Source organism: Passer domesticus, chromosome 5 (assembly GCF_036417665.1).
Source record: "Passer domesticus isolate bPasDom1 chromosome 5, bPasDom1.hap1, whole genome shotgun sequence".
Classification (NCBI taxonomy): domain Eukaryota; kingdom Metazoa; phylum Chordata; class Aves; order Passeriformes; family Passeridae; genus Passer; species Passer domesticus.
The window spans coordinates 7,060,906-7,078,121 of record NC_087478.1 but is presented as its reverse complement, the minus strand read 5'-3'; the positions used below and the strand labels follow the sequence as shown (position 1 = coordinate 7,078,121).

The following is a 17,216-nucleotide window of genomic DNA, read 5'->3' as shown; positions in this document are numbered from 1 at the left end:
TTCTGCACGGCATAATCTCTCCATTTCATTGCTTTTGCAGAAGATCTGTTCCCTCAGGGGTTGTCCTGGTAACACACTGGCAGGTTATCTAAAAGACAACCAGAAGGATAGAAATTAAGAAGTATGCCTAGCAATTATAATTTATAACTTACAACTATAATCATAGTAACAATAATGTGTTTGTGGCCATTTCTATTTTCTTTCTGTCTCTGTGCCAAAAAGTGGAAATTTAAAATGTCCTTGCGTAAGATAATAGTGTTTCTATATTTGTTCCATTAATGTCAGTGGTGATTTCTCTTTGGTTTCTATGAGAAGAAAGTCATGAAACTGTACACTTTTAAAATATGTCTCTAAGTGTTTTTTAACTTTTTTAACTTATGGAAAAGAATGGAAAGAAGAAAAGAATGGAAATAGGAAAACTCTGAATTGAAATAGTTATGTCTTTCCTTGACACTCCAGAGTCATATATTTCCAATGTTTTGTCTAGTTTAAAACAAACACCTTTCTAGTTTCAAGGTAGTTTCCATCAGAAGCCCAAAATAAGCAATGTAGAAGGCAGAAAGAACACAGAAGCAATTGTAGGCTGAGCAGATGGGAAGAGAAAGCACCTAAAAGACAGAGGTGAAGGAAATGCCTAAGATAGTCTCCTGTTTCAGTTTTCAGAGGATTTTCCAAGCTTCCCCACAGCGTTAGTCAGCACCCCATCATTTCCCTTCTACATATGGTAACAGTGGGTGAGCTAACTCCAAAACCCACATTTTCTCTCCCAGTTAGTGGAAGGTTCCTCCATGGGCCCTGCTTGGTGACATTAAATGTCAAACACGCCTTCACGCCCACCTGCTCCGCCCAGCCTGACGGGAAGGGAGCCAAGTGGGAAGGTTTGTTCTCACAAATATGTGAGGACAAGCAAGACAAGAAACTCAGTCTTTTTAGGAGTGTCCCCATTGCTTTTCATCTTCAGGAAAAAAAATAAAATAAAAAGCTATTCCTTTCAAAGGAGACATGGCTATTATTTGACCCAGTTGGCAAAATGGTGCAAAGGATGTCAGAGGCTTACTGGGTTTGTTATGTTTGATCAGCTTTGGCATTGCTGTCCTATGGGATATTACTATTAATTATCAAATTTATTTATTCTAAGGCAGCAGATGTTGAGACGAGCACATGTTCACAAAAACTAGTACAATAATGTTGATTTTTTCCCCTCAGTGGTGGAGTTTCATTAAGAAAGTAATTTCCAGTATCTTAAAGGACTTAAACGAAAAGACCTAACTGGAAGTGAGAGCACTGCCCTACCATCTTTCCTGTGTGACAGACTCAGCACCAGAAAGGCAGGGAATTACTTTGGGCTTCATTTTCTTACCTGTAAAATGCTGTTATTTGGCTCCACACACAGTGCAGTCTGGAGTCCCCTGTACTTGGAGGGAAGAACCTGCATTTGGCTGGATCTTCCCTGAGCCACAGGGCTACAACCCACTCTGGTGTTGAAAAGGTTTGAGCAATCTCGAGTGTGTCTTGGATTAGGTAGCACAATTCTTTTAGTAATTTTTGTCTCTGTTGGCTGGAGACTACTATTGTCTCATTTTCCCAAATTGAAAAGACTTTGCTGCTTGTAATCCCTTACAAGCTAGCTAAGGCTAGCTGGCCTGTATGGCCAAATTGTGGCAGTGTACATCACAGGGGTCAAATCTGAATCTTTTTCAATTGATTTTGAGTATGTATAATGTGTAAAAAGTAATTTCTGTTAGAAAATTTCACATAGCAAGAGCTGTATCTTGTCATACTTTGTTCACTTATGTGACACCTTCACAAACTTTAGGGCTTTGCAGTGCTACAACCTTCACACACAGCTACTGAAGATAGATATGAAACACATGTACCCTTAGATGTTATATTATACTCTATGAGAAGCAGGCTATATATGTTAGACCAATTAGTGACGTTTTAGTCAGCTGTGCTTAGTTAACATGTCATTAAATGGCCAACAACAACCGCATAAGTGCAGATTGTCAGGGTTTGATTATACTTCTCTTTAGTCAAATAAAGTTTTGTCAGACCTTTGATGTATCCCTAACTCTCTGATGGTTTCCATATTTACACCAGCAGGCCCAGCAATTCTCAAACTGCTGCTTAGTTCCCTAAGGGAACCGTATTTGCCCTTTTGGACACCTGCAGTGCTCTCCAATAGGTTTATCCTTTAACCAGCTACTGACTGTAAGTGAAACTACATCAGTATGGCTTGAATTTAACATGAACATATGCTAAGAAATGTATATCAAGAGATAACACTCCTGCTATTGTAATCTAAGCCATGGCAGAAGCGATTTTCCCTTGGTTTAGGGAAACAGTATACAAAGTATAGAAAAAGTCCAAGTTAATTTTTTCCCCAGGCAGCTAAAACATTGTTCATCTGCTAAAGCAAACAAAAGCAGCTCCTTTCAAGAGAATAGAATTTAAAAAGCTAGTGTTTGTCAGGTATTTAGTACAATTCAACATTATGTTTTTCAGCACTGTCAATCAAAATATACATATTTTGTGTCTTTCTGTCTTGTCAGCTGAAAAGTCTAGATTTTCATGAAATGATGATACCTTTTCTTTAGAAGAAAAAAAAAACAAAACAAAACAACAAAAACAAGGAAAAAAAAAGAAAAAAAAATCCAGTAAAAGAAAATCCTCCAGGGCATCAGAAATCTAACCTTCAAGTACTAACACTGTGTTCCTTACCTGAAATCCAGCCCAAGATGAGGGCTTCTCTAGGATAAAACTTCTAACTAGTTGTAATCTGCCAGGAAACCCCTTGGCATTAGAGCATTCCCAGACCTTATCTTCTGCTTTAGGAAAACAGTTGTGGCTTAGTGAAAGAAACAGTTTGTGTGCTTTGGGACTGCTTGTCTAAGCAAACCAAAAGCACAATATTTAGGGACAATTGGTGCCTAGCTTCAAATTCACACTTCTGATGTGAATTAAAACACTAATAAAGATGTATTTAGAGGGGTCATGAGGCCACACAGTACAGTTTCTGTGACAAAACATCCCACTAGCCACCTGCTGATGGAAAAACGACAACACTCTTTGTGGGGGAATATTTTAAAATAAAATATCATCAGTTTTGGTTTGCCTTAATCTTCTGCTCTGTAAATAGTGGTCTCTGGGCAGCTGGGTCATGAGCAGTCCCTCTGCCTGGATGCCCACTGCTGCAGAGGAGGGTGGTGGGGCTTGGGCAGCCCAAAGACAAAAATACTCTTCTCTGCTTGCTCCCATTTACATGTGAACTAGAATGCTTCCAGGCTGGGAGATAAGAGGGTGGGATATACCCTGCAGGCTTCTGGAATCTGAGGGAAGGAGGGGAGCATTGGCTGCCATCCCCTCCATGTGCCTCCCACGCTGGGCAGAGCCAGCTGGGTGGAACGGTTTTGCTCCTCCTGCCTTTTTGCCCATGTTGATAATTTCTGTAATGTGCAGGCTACCAGCTCCACACAACTTCTGTGTACATTTCTCCCTATGAGGTCCCACTGCAGCGCCTGTTCTGTGTGTGTACTTTCATTTCAACTCCCAGATTTGCACAGCTGAATCCTGTATGTTTGAAGTTTTTACTGGAAACACTGTCATAACCTTAAGCATAGCAGCATGAATGATGTTTCTATAGCACTGAGGTAATTTTTATAAGGTAAATAAATTCCAGTTATTGATGTTACAGAGGGTGCCTCACAGAAGGGATGAATTACTTTGGAGATATTCTGGCTGCTGCTGCTCAAAATGGCAACTTTTACTGTAAGTGAAGAAAAGTGTATATTTATTCTCTTTGTGTGTCTCTTTCCACATTACTCATGGTCTTGATGGGGGATGACAGTAATAGGATCTGCTGTTAATATTGCAGCTATATGATAGCTGACTTCCACAGGCTGCTCAGCCAGTGAGTCACACATCGTCCCAGCAGGTGCACTGTGAAACTCGTGTTTTCCCCACTGTTTTAGAGACCATTCAGTACTAAAATACTGAAGTGAGCTGGAATGACAGAACCGAGTTACTCAAACTGCCCTGCATTTCAGCTTCAGTTCTGTTCTGGGATGTTAAAGAGATGCAATCATGCGGGTTTTGGAATAAAATCTTTTTATTATTGCTATAGTAACCTTGGGTTGGGTTTTGTTACACTATGCAGAGAAAACACAAATTAAATCTATTTCTTTGTGTTTCTGTACAGAAAAAGGTTGCAAAGACTTGCAGTTCAGCAAGATTAAGGATTTAGTTTCCAAGTAATAAGTTCTTAAATGGTCTTAATGCAAACCTAAATATTTAAATAAATGCTGCCTGAGGATATTTATTAATCCAGCTTAATATTAGGTATAGACAGGCTCTGATATAATCTCACAGCTTTTTCATAAATTGTTTGCCTGTGAAGAGCTTGGCTCATTAAATTACTAGATAACATGCTTGCTCTTCAGGAAAACACAGGCACCATGGAAAACAGTGTACTTTAAATGATGTCCATGTTGAACACCTGTCTGTAAATGACAGCAGCTCAAATTTTTCTAGTTTCATAACTCTGTGTCTTTGTCCATACTATGTATTTGTCATAAAAATGAGCTGGGTCTTATATCATACCATGTCTCCAGCTCACATTTTTATAGACTTCTGCCTGGGCTGTGTGGATCTCTGGTTAAGATTTGGAAAGGTTGGGTGGCCCAGAATAAAGGTGTGCTGGTCCATGTTAGCATAGGCAGTACATCTGGCATAGCTGTTTAGAAAGCTGTGTCTGCCTTACAGACACTGGGGGCTGCTTTCTTCCTTATTGAGTAGTTAGGTAGTAAACATGTTCCTCCTCCCTTAAGTTTTGGGAGATATAAGGACGAGCTAGCAGAGGGAAATTGGCCCACATATGATCATGCTCCAGTCTTGGCAGGACGGTACTGGAGAGTCCCAGAACTGCTGATGATAAATAAAATATCTGGAAGAGATCCTCCTCAATGCTTTGGTGTTCTAAGTGTACTTTGAAAATGACAGATAAATTAACTTGTTCCGGTAGCCCTGCAAAGCAAGCAGCAAGCCCAGCTTGCTTGAGAGAAATAAGATCTACTGCATATACAAATTGATTATATGGCTCAATGACTAAGGGAGGATGACAGCCTATGGCCTTTTCTTGCCTCCAGCCTATGTTGTGTGGCCTGTCCAGAAAGACTGAGCAAAAGATTTGGGCTGGACTTCACCAAGGTCTTCTAAAAACTTAAAGGGTAAAAGTTGAATCATTAGTTTGAGGTTGTTCCATGGATTTCTTTATACTGAAGTACTCAAGATGTAAAAATACATCATGCTAACAGGATTCATAGATAGGACTTCCTTTTCTCATCCAAATATCCGAACCAAGTTATGAACAAATGTTCCTTTCTTAACACAAAAAAATTCAGCTTCTTTATGAACAGTGTCACAGACTGGTAAGATTTGGAATGCCATTGCCAGGTCATCCATGTAAGATGCACTAGCAAAGTAATAGGTATTGCTGTGAATCCCTGGAGACTGAGCAGAAAACTGAACCCAGAGGTCTCATTAGAGCTAAGAATTCAACCACACATTTTACAAGAAAATCAGGCTCCCCTAAACACACGTGAAAATAAAGCTGCAGATGTGTGCAAAACTTTCAGGTGAAGGGAGAGCTGTGGTTCCATGTACAGGAATGACTGACTTTGTTTTCTTTACTCTGTCATCCTTCCCATAGAATTGCTTATGTAGCTGTTATCTCCCAACTTCTTCTGGGAAAAAAAGTACATTTATTGACATAGGGACCACCTTTACCACACGTTTGCACTGTACTTCACAGTTCATAACACACTGCCTGCGTGTGCTGTACAGGGTCACCCTTAATTCCACATCATGTTAGCAGAGTATTCAGCTAACTCTGAGGGCCTTTGCACCTCCAGAACAGATGTAGCCAGTGATTTTTATCTACACCTCAGGTATAACCATGGCCTCGAGCCAATGTACACACAAAATACATAAAAATTAATGTGGACTTGATCCTGGTGTTGGCAGCAAAGAGGCAGCTCCTCTTGGCTCTTATTTGGAAACATTCAGCTAGGCATCAATGTATGCTCCAAGGTAAGCTTCCCAGAGTTACTGTAAGAATTCTGTTAACCACAAGCAGGTCTGGCTCCTTACTCACAGTTCCTCCTGGTCTTGCAACCTACAGGCAAAACCATTTATTGGATTTATACATGACAGTGCTGGGTTGTGAACTCCTAATGGCATGAACTGTGTGGTGTTTGTGGTCCCCACACCTACAACAGACTGTTCATAAGCATTTATGTGCAACCCCTAGATTTCACTGCAGTTTTACATGGGGCCATTTCACCCTACTGATTTTCTTGACTCATTCCGTGACCTCTTTTAGAATGAAACAGATGCTTGGGATGTGATCCAGCTGCCTAAATCTGTGTGTTTTATCACATGAGGTGCTAGATGTTGTTCAAAACAGGAGCAGAAAAGACATGGGCTCCTAAGGGACACCTGGCAACCTCCTGAAGGGACAGGAGGTGAACAGGCAGGATCCCTGGTGCACCACAGATAACATCTGCTTCCTGTGAGTAGCCAACTGACCAAGCCAAGATCCTAATTGCTTAGTGATGCCAATAGAGCTCACCAGGTGACTGAAAAGGTGTGCACTTTATGGAGAGCTGCATAGCTCCTTGGTCCATGTGTACTAGATCACTAGTGGGGAGAAGGAAGTGTCCAAAACCTACAGTCAGACATCAGAATTGAGTATCATGGTCTGTGAGTGGGAAACCTCTGTTTCCTGAGGTTTCTTCTCTTCATAATTCACACCTACATTAGATGAACACCACACATCCTACAGGAATGAAGTGAATGATGCAGTATAACACCAATAATGCACTGCCTTCATGATTTCCAAGTGTAAAACATCACTTCTAAAGACACGGCTAAAATATTTTACAAGCTCTTGGATTTATGTTTTGGATATGGACGTCTCTCAATCCCAGTGTTTAAACTACATTTTTCATCTAGGCTGGGTAGGGTCCTGCAGTTTTGTCCTGATTTTGAGACATATTCAGATGTCCTCTGGTAGATCTAGCAAATACACTGAAGCTGTCTAGCAAACATGTTGAGCCTGTGACTACCCATGACCTACTATTCATCACTTCTGTAACTGAGATGTGGTAAAAGATCAGGTAGGAGCAAAACAGTCCAAGTGGCTTTGAGGGTTGTAATAAGCAGGGTAAGTGATGTTTGTGTGGCATTTACTGATGTGGGAAGGATAGCCAGCTTGATGAGAGAGTTTATAAAAAAGAGAAAGAGGCAGTGGCATCGTAAACTACCACTACAGCATCCAAAAAGGCAGGACTGATTATAGTCTGCAGTTCTGAGCAGATGGGGGCATGAACCAGCTTTTCACTCTATGTTAACATAAGGGCATATTGGCCTCTTACCAAGAATCCCAGTACCTCTTACCAATGCCATGAACAGCCTTTGGAATGATTGAAAGACTGGGCCGTCTGGACTGGTGTTCTGTTACAGTTTTTCTCTGCTAACCCCATGACTTCAGTACTTGCTCCCCTTTTCCTGGCGCTGCTTGCTTCTGCCCATGCTTCACTCACTTTCTCATGCATCTACTTGAGTGGATGGATTATGAATGAGAGGAAGGAACATGTCCAGGTTAAAAGCAGAACATTTATTTATTAATTTATTTATTATTTAGAGACAACAGGTAAAGGTATGGTAGAGGGCTGGGAGCAAATCATGAACTGGGAAGGAGGAAGGAGGAAAGAAGCAGTTTCAATACTGAAAATACCCAGTATTCATTCAACCAGCTGCTGTTGGTTGAATGGGTATTGAACTCTCCGTGAAGCTGAAATCTACAGCAGCCAGTCTCTGCCTTTGTGTGCCTCATTTAATTATTTAAACTCTGGCTTTTCACATCTCTCTGCATTTGCCAAAAAAAAAAAAAAAAAAAAAAAAAAAAAAAAAAAAAAAAAAAAAAAAAAAAGGAAGGCTGTAAACAGGCTGGAAAAGCCCTGCACACTACAGGGTTTACAATTTGTAATAGCTCTGGTATGTTTGTGTTGAAAGATTAATTTTACAAAGCCAACTGGAGCACGTTTTGTGTGTTTGTGCTTACTACTCCCTTGGCATGCATTTTCCCCCACAGTAAGTGCTTGAAGTAAAGTAATGCATCTCTAATCCTACCGGTGATTTCTGCCCTGCTTGTTTGTGTCACACAGAGGGTTTGTGCTGGCTGGAGAAGCCTCCTCCTGTGGCTTCGCTCGGGTCCCCTTCTTTCAGCTTTTTGCTGAGACTCAGCACTCTGGGGGTGTGTAAAGCCTGTGCCAGAGCTGACTCCTGACTCAGCGTTACGGCTGGGTGGACGCAGGGCTTTGTGGTCACCCACCCTGTCCTGGTGACTCAGAGATAAAAATGCATTCCCTGCCTTAACTCTGGTGTTTACAGCCTGCCAAGCTCCAGCCTGGAGCATGCTGTAAATCTCAGAGAGTAGACCATAAACAGAAAAATGCAGCCCAGTACCAGTCCATGTGTGGCTCCTAATACTATACTGCTCTTTCTCAGTATGGAGAATGTATGAGTAAGAAAAGCAGATTACATCAATCATACTATGCATTTTTCAGCTAGAAATCTTTTTTTTTTTTTTCCTATAGTAGCCATCACCACGGCCATAAAGTACTTATACAGGTTGCAATTGGATATTAGGAAAAATGTCTTCACCTCAAGGGTTGTCAAACACTAGAACAGGCTGCCCAGAGAAGAGGTTGAGTCATCCTCCCGGGAGTTATTTAAAAGATGTGTAGTCATGGCACTTGGGGTCATGGTTTAGAGGTGGATTTGGCAGTTCTGGGTTAACAGTTGGACCCGATGACCTTAGAGATCTGTTCCAACCTAAATAATTCTATGATTCTCCTGCACAGCAAACTGCATTTGCAGGGCAGTGGTGCCACTGGGCTTTGACAATGATTCTGGTCTCCCGTCTGCAGCTGGGAAAACATCTCTAAGCACAGAAGCAAACTTACTGTATTTTCATTTGGGAAAGTCTTGGTTGTTTTATTTTCACCATAATTAGACTTTTTTTATTACTGCTAATATAAAAATAGCATTTGTCAGCTGTGCTGAGGATCTCATTGTGTTAGGAAATATCTGTATATTGGAAATAAGAGCCCAATATGCCAAGTACTCTCTGAGTAAAAGTTCAGGAGCATTGACTACCTAAATATAACACAGACAACTTAAAAGAAAAAGGATTGCATTAATAAAATAGCAACAAGAAAAAAGTAAAGCAGCAACTACAGTACTCCCACAACCTAAATTCTGAGTTACTGTAGAAAAAGTTTATCTGATCCACAGATTGTCCACAAAGCAGTGAATTAGGTGGCTCCAAGGAGAATTGCCTTTGTCACCACAATTTGTTTGAAAGTAGAGCAGCTCTGCTCTCTCTCACACTAAAAATTATTTATTCACTCAGTATGTGGGTTTGGGGAACTAATGCAGTTTGTAAATTGGACTTTGTTCATTCAAGAAATAGTAATAAATTTGGAAACGCTGAAAGCAAGTACTTTGTTAAGTGCTAGACACAAAAAGAAAATTCAGAAACTTGAGGAGGGGGGAGAGATTTTATCCCCTTGTAGGAGAGTGCAATAGTACAGTACCAGGATGCTCAACTAAAATTGTAGGACATTTTACCTTGGATGAGAACAAAACCCAGATGCCTGGCTTCTGTGTACATATTTAATCATCATCTTACAGGTATCTTCAGACTCTGGTCCAGTGATAAGGAAATCCAGCTGCATTTGTAGGGACCTCTGAGAGATCTCTGGTCCAGTCTGCTTTGCAGTCCATGGATTCAGACTGATGCCTCTCTGGATGCTGTTTTTAAAGACCTTTAAAAAGTGAAAAGCATGTACAACAAATGGATATATTTTCTGTGCCTTTGTCAAGCTGATGGGTTGCCTTGAGTTCTCAGCAGGCCTTCAGAATTTAAATTAGTTGCAGGTGGTGACAATAGGCAGATTTGCTTTAGCTATGGTCTGGCTCCATCAAGTTTTTGGCTTACTTCTCCAAGGCTCTGGAGTCAGGCATTTTCTCTCAGCTGCCCACTATTTTCTGAACTCCACCCAGCCCTGGCCATCCCTGGCCATTCTCTTGTACACAATGCTCCACTGAAGGGTGATCTTATAGAGATTCTTTAGAAAATAGTTGGAGTCAACATTTTTTTTTGTGTTCTAGGAGATACAGAAAGAGAAACTGAGACGCTACCAAACCCTTCCACAAAATGCCAGCAGAGAGTCCCTCACCACCTCTAGTATTCTCCATGTACAACACCAAAAACTATACTCATAACAAGGCTGCTGCCTTGTTTTTCTCCTTTCTCATGTGCTTTCCACTATAAACACGATGAGGTCACTGCCTGGTTTTGCGGATCACAGCGGGTCCCCTTCCTTCCGTCCCTGTCCTGGATTCCTCGGGGCTGTAGGCGCTCATCTGGCCCCTCAGCCCACCAGTGCCAGCCCTTCCCTCTCATTTAGCCACCACCAGTGGTTGTGGTCAGCCCTTGCAGTGCTGTGGGCTCACCCCGTGGTGCTGCTGTTCAGCTGAGCCGAGGGCCTCTGAGTGCCCTATGGGCCTGCACAGATCTGAGATGGAAAGTTAAATGAGCCTTAATAATGGCAAATTATCGATGGATCACTCAGTTTTGCTGCAGCCAGAAATTTCAGGGTTCCCACGACCCTCCCTAGTGCACTTACAATGCTGGCACTTTAAAATGTCACAGCTGACAAGCAGAAAGCAAGGGTTTTAGGCATGCTGGGCTTGTTCCCTATATTTTCATTTGAGAGTGCCAATCACTGTGGTATCTAAGTACTAGTTGTCCTCTGAACAGCCTGTGTCACATAAAAAGGGATCCATCACGCTTATAGTCAGCTTTCTAAAAGCTGCCTGGCCTCCCAAGTTCACCAGGTTCCCTTTGCAGATGAGGTGAGGACAAAAACATGTCCAGAGGGTTAATTTTCACTCTTGCTTCTTTTTGCCTCTGTTTTTCAGTGGAAGTCAGGGAAGGTGCAAAGCTGATGAGAGCTGCTGCTCATAGACAGCTTTGGCTGGAAGGGTTTCAGACTGCTGAATGAAGATAGAAGGAAAAATCAGCCTGAAAGGTACATGTACCACAAACAGTAAAAGAGCCCTTTTCCTTTGGTATTTTGCTGTTTTGAGGTCTGATATCACAAGGTGCTGTGAAGGGAGACACCTCTGACAGTATGTATTTCACAGATCAGAAATAGCATGTGTGAGATCTAACAGCCAGAAGCAAATTCAGACTAGAAATTCACATTTCAACAATATAAATAATTCATCATTGCAAAAGTTTGATGAAAGATGTGGCAAGTTATCCAACATGTGCAATCTTCAACATCTGAAAAATATGCAAGTGATATTCAGGCTGTAACTAATACAGGAATTACAACATGGATGTGACTGGGAGAGGTTCACTGCTCTATACAATACAGAGAATTACATTTGAAAAAAACAATGTTTCTTTCTAACCCATCTTACAAGATTCCTGAAGTGTACAGTGCCCAAAGATGGCAGCCAGAGTGGAAATACACAGATAATTCAAAGAATTAGGAACCTAATATACTTGGTTTTCTATCAAGCTGTGCATTTATGGCATTGTGTGTTTTGTTGTCGATCTTTTCCTTCACAATTTTGCACTCATTCTAACTGCAAGAAAATTAATTGTTGTAGCAATAACAGAAAAGCTCATTCAGGTTACAGGCTGAGTGGAAGCAGTGAATTTTATGCCCTTTTCTGCTTTTGCTAACCCTCAACAAGTCTGATCCCGTTGGGAAATCCAGCTGCAGAGATAGCTGCAATGCAAATTAGTGCTACACTTGATGGCCTTGAACTGGAGGCTGTGGAAAGATGTTTAGTAGTGACTGAATGACAGGGGAATGCTCAATTCTGAGTAGAATCCTGCTAAAAATGCAAAGATTTACATGCACACATAGTACAAGTTCCTCTCCAAACTTGAAAGGGGTGCAAACCCCTCTCTAGCTGCTATTTTACCTACACCCATCCCCAGCAATCCAGGGGGAAAAACCCTTGTAGTAGACTCTGGGTTTTTCCTTGGAGCTGATGATGTTATTCCCTTATCCTGATGCCTTTGCTCACTGCCTAAACATCCCCCAGCTGGGGTGTCCCAGTCCCCAGAGTCCCTGGAGTCCCTCTGTCTCTGGTATTCCCCAGGGCAGACCCAGAGACACAATACTTCCAGCTATCCAAAATCCTGGATCAGTTCCCTGGTAAAGACATCCATGCCTGCAGCTCTGTCAGCCACTGGATGCAGCAGATGGCAAGAAGTCAACACTCTGCATTTGGTGGAAGATGTTCAACAAATGTTGTGACCAGAGGATTTCAGATTTAGCTTTCTAAAGGAACAGAGCTGTACCACAACATTTACAAACAGCTCCAGTTACAACTGCGTAACACCAGCCAGCATTCAGAAGCTGTGCCAGGAAGCTCTCCACGTTGCTACACTCCCTCATTAATAGCATTTTGCCAAGCTGCCCTCTGGGACAAAATTATTGTAGAGTGGTTAAATGTCTGCTTGTGGAGGAAAGCTTTATTTTACCGTTTAACCGCAGTCTGACTCGAATTCCAGCACACAAACCAGGAGGTACCTGGGATGCATTATAGCTGCATCTGGCTAGATTTTCTGGCCCTACAAAAGACCACAGACATGAGTGAGATTGATTTATTGATCTCCTCTCCCTCCCACAGCTTACACAAGCAGTGGCAACAAGCTACTCCCACACACGCACCTGCATCTTGATTTACCACATAAATGTTACAACAAGCAATGCTAAGATCGCACCCAGCTTTTCTTTAGCCTTCCAAAGCTCCTAACCAAAACAGCTTTATCAAGAAAAGATATTTCTCTGATATGAAAACCCGGATATGAAGTAGGTCTGTTGAAGCAGAATAGGGACTATCTAAGAGAAGACCATTCTTTTATATTCTGAGAGTGGGAGAGTGGCCTCAGTATGTCCCACTGCTGACCTCTTTTGTGCAATGATCTCCTTTTGTAAAGTAGGTCTGCAACTGCTTTATTTTTTTCTGTCTAAATCTTCAGTAGTCATTTCTGTGAGAAGGGAAAAATAAACAAAGCCCAAATTGACACAGTGAAACACCCGCCAAGGAAGAGTTTCTCCTAATGGCACAAACCAGAATGAGCAATAAAGACCAGGCTGTCTGCATCCAATACAGATCCCATGTGTGTTTTAATAACAAAGGATAAAAATCACTGGGTTTCCCTCCTGTATTGAAATACTAGATTATAAAAAATAATGACCAGAGCAACAAGATGTAGCCAGGGGGAAGTTCTAGGAGAGGTTTCTGTTGAAATGAGACAGACATCATACAATGAGACAGAGTCCTTGTCTGAACCTTTTAAAATATGATTTTCATGTTGTTCATACACTTAAACTACTGAGCAAATGAAATGGGCTAATTAAAAACTACTATCCTTTGGTGTTTGACTGTTCTACAAATGTAGCAACGTTTTTAAGCCAAAAAAATCTCATGACATATGCTTAGTGAATTCCAGTTCTTTGTGTTTTTCATTTCAATTATGTGAAAGCAAGGAGCGCCTCGCTTATGAGGAAAGGCTGAGAGGACTGGGACTGTTTAGCCTTGAGAAGAGGAGGCTCAGGGGGATCCTACTGATGTGTGTAAATAACTGAGGGCAGGATACAAAGGGCTGAAAACAGCCAGGCTGTTTTCAGTGGTGCCCAGTGACAGGACCAGAGACTATGGGCACAAAATGAAACAGTGGAGGGGTCATCTGAACATCAGGGAATATTTCTGTTTATTGTAAGGGTAATCAAGCATTGAAATGAGTTGCCCAGGGAGGTTGTAGAATATCCATCCTTGGAGATATTACAAAAAATTGTCCTGGGGAACTGTGTGGCCCTGCTTGAACAGGAGGAGGTAGAGAAGATGAACTCCAGAAGTCCCTTCCAACCTCACCCATCCTGCAATTCTGTGATCTGTCATTCTGTGAAGGTGGTTGAAATGCATCAGGGAGTTTTTTTCACGATTCTGGTGCTACAAAAGGGGAGACTAAAGATGTATCTGCACTGGTAAACTGATTCATGCCTTCCACTCTGAATCATTGTTGCCTTAGCACCCACACACACCACAAGAGTATGCAAATGGTGTTGGATCAAATGTGGTTTTCTTAGAAAATGAGACAAGATATACATGGTTGGCCTATGCCAGGGCTCATATTCCTGTGTTCCACCTGCACCAGGTGTGACTTTCAGTGTGCTGTGGTGTAGTGAGGGACTGGACTCCCTTGTGCTCTCCCAGATCAGTCAGGAGTGTGAACTAAAATTGTGTGCTAAAAATTCTTAAGTTTTATCAAAAGAAAAACAAGTGTTTCTTGCACTATTGGCTGCACATTGGTTGGCTTTGGACAAGCAGGACAGTGGGAGTCTTAGCCCCAGTGACTCTGACACAGGAATAGATGAGCACAAGTTGGGTCACAGCAGCTGCCAAGGGAGCTCTTTGGTGTGACTGTCAGCGTGCACATAGGTGAGAGAAAGTGACCATTACAGTTCCTTCTTTTTTTACACACGTTGATTTATGTCATAATCTTTTTGCTTGCAGGGAATTTATGTGAAAGTGAAGAATGACTGTTACTACAGCTGAATATTCCAACCACTCTCCCATTCCTCCATCCAGAACATTAAGCATGTGGCACTTTGAGAAAGGAAAAACAAAACCCCCTCAACACATAACATATGGACTTGCAGAATTGTATTGCCATTAGTATGGTTTTCACAAATGTGTGAGATTTTCCTATGAATGGGAAATCACAATATGCAAATTGTGAGGATCTCACTTGCAAAGTAGGAAACTCAACAAGTCCATAAAATGATTTGAGCTCAAGTTTTTACTGAAAGACAATAATTAATTTTGAGACTTAGTTCTACTTTTCCCTATCACTCCCACTGTTAATTTGTTTTGCCCAAGTCCTAACTGTTGAACAGGACCAAAACAAAGAAAATAGTGCAAGTAAATATGTATGAAAAATATGGTTGGATGTATCATCAGCATGTGGAGGATAGTCTGGGACACTCTTAGGTTTCTTCTGTTTCTGCAAATTTCCATCATTTGCTGTTAAGTGCACAGAGCTGATGCTTCCTAATTATGCAGTTTCACTTCTGTCACTTGTATAATCAACAAAATAGATGCAGAAAGTGCAAAGAGCTCTTGTGATTTTTGCAAGCAGGCTTCTGGAACCCTGAGGAGACGTGATCAAACAAGCACTGCAGTAATAGTGGGGTTGCCACTTCAGACAAGCCAAATGCCGGGAAGAGGAGAGCAGTGTTCAATATATTGAATCCTTACCCATTGCTAATTTTATCTCAGCCAAATCAGACTTTAAGGTTGTACAGAGGAAAATGAGATGATTTCTGGACTTTCATGTTCCTCACTCTGTGTAGGAGATCAGACCATGATCAGACCAAAAAAAAAAAGAAAATAATTAGGGAGGGATAGAAAAGTGCTTACGTCAATTTTGCTTGTCAAGGTTTTTGTTAATCCGAATGTAATTGTTAATATACATCTCTAAACCTTTTGAAATTAAAATTAGAGCAATGCAAGTACATCCATGTACCACTGACTACATGTTCTGATTACAGAGTTAAACATCATTCTAAAATAAACAGAATATTATGGAATAATAGGGAAAAAACCCCAAAAAGTTGAACAATAAGGTTTTCCCTTTTTCTCTCATCTCTCTCTCTGAGCCAAACACAGATTGGAAAGATTTCAAGATTTCAGTTCTCATGTTTTGTTTTTGCATGACTTAACTCTGAGCACCCAGAATACTTTAGAAACAGCAATAAATAATGTAATCTTTACCCCAGGTGAAACTAGATTATGTACATATCCACCACAAATAACAGGGAGACTTATCAGACACGACAGTGATTCGGCCCCATGGAGCACTAACAAGAACCTAAATTAGCATAAACCAAGCCACAATTCCCAGACAAAATTCTCTCAGGGAGTAGAATTTGCAGGAGCTTCCAATGAAACAGATGGGAAGGAAATTTCATATTTCCCAATAATATCAGGTTAAACTGGTACTTGATGTAGGTGCTGCTGTCCATATTTGAAGAATATATTTTGCACACAAAATGTAAAGCCATTGAAAAAATTAACTGTTTTGTAAATGAAAAGCCTATGGGTTTAAGTGAAGCAGTTAATTATGTTTGGAATTCTGACACAACTAGAGTCTTAATACCTGGATTCCCACATGCACCAGACATTTTGCCACATTACCACAGACAGCCATGAGAACTCAAGAAAATAATTTCCCAGAAGACATTTTAATGGTAACCTTTAACTATTAAAATTGTTTCTGTTGGCTTTTTCAGACCAATACAACAGTTTCCATGAATGTAATTTAGGAACAATTAAATCAATGAATACTCCTGTAGCAAATAGTTCTGGTCACAAGAAAGGATGAAAAATATTTCATTTGATTATTTCTGAAGATATGGTTATGTTTTCTTTCACCCTTTTCCCCCAAAAAGTTCTTTTAAGCTTGACTTCTTTGAAAAACCAGTGTGCTCATCCTTTTCCTCCCTTTGTCCCAACTTGACAGTAGACAGGAAAGAAGAAGAAAACCCCTGCATTCCCTGAATACATTTTTAATTGAACCAATTTATTTCATCCACCCTAAGGAAAAAAAAAAGAAGCTGCCATTTTTAGGACCAATTTGTGTGCATTGTTTGCTGCCTTGGTCTGTCAAGGAGTGTCTGTGGGGGAATCTAAACCAGTTCAAGCTCTGTGCTGTAGCTACAAATAGTGTTTCATTTCTCACATCCTTGACAAGCATTTGATTTGTGTCAATTCCCTCTCTTTCAGAAATGCCTTGACATGATTGAAACATGGCGTGAATCAGGACTGCTCCTGACAGATAGCATGAGAAAAGTAAATTAATGTTGAATGGGGGTGAGCTACCTCTGTTTGTACAGTGCCTGCTGCAGTGTGGTCCAGAGCTGCATCCCTCCAGCTCACACCTGTGGGTCCCAGCACTGTGGGACCTTGAGTAATGTGATTTTCTCCCAGCTCTGACCCCTCAGTTCAGCTCCCTTCTGCAGCATTACCTCACCTCTGCAAAGGGGGCAGTCAGAGAG

At 41.2% G+C, this 17,216-nt stretch overlaps 1 long non-coding RNA gene across 1 annotated transcript; it reads left to right on the top strand.

The window, feature by feature from the left end:
• Window positions 1–3,216: 3,216 nt before the first annotated feature.
• Window positions 3,217–16,936, top strand: LOC135301613 (uncharacterized). Its single transcript, XR_010363387.1, has 4 exons — window positions 3,217–3,572; window positions 3,695–3,768; window positions 11,050–11,159; window positions 14,674–16,936. It is a non-coding gene; the product is annotated as an uncharacterized LOC135301613 (long non-coding RNA).
• The last annotated feature ends 280 nt before the right edge of the window (window positions 16,937–17,216 follow it).